The 317-nt window shown below is 29.0% G+C and overlaps 1 pseudogene; it reads left to right on the top strand.

The window, feature by feature from the left end:
- The window catches only part of LOC104698902, a 6,734-nt pseudogene continuing 6,591 nt past the window's right edge, over positions 175-317 (top strand).

Below are 317 nucleotides of genomic sequence, written 5' to 3'. Positions count from 1 at the left end.
CTATGTGATACAAAATATATTAGTGTTGAAGAAATGGTTGCAACTTTTCTTCTTATAGTTGGCCAAAATTGAAGGTATTGTCGTACAAAAGACACTTTTCATAGGTCATCGTTTGCAACAAGTGTAAACTGTCACAAAGTTTTACGGGCTCTAAATCAAATTGCTCCAAGTTTAATGGCTAAGCCTGAGATTACAGTGCCTACAAAAATTAGAGAAAGTACAAGATTTTATCCGTACTTTAAGGTATATTTTTCATATAATTATGTTTTTGCTTTTTTCATTATCTTTCATAGAATATAACTTTATATTTTTTTTTT

The sequence above is a fragment of the Camelina sativa genome, chromosome 6 (assembly GCF_000633955.1).
Source record: "Camelina sativa cultivar DH55 chromosome 6, Cs, whole genome shotgun sequence".
In the NCBI taxonomy this organism is placed as follows: Eukaryota; Viridiplantae; Streptophyta; class Magnoliopsida; order Brassicales; family Brassicaceae; genus Camelina; species Camelina sativa.
This window is presented reverse-complemented; position numbering and strand designations above follow the sequence as displayed.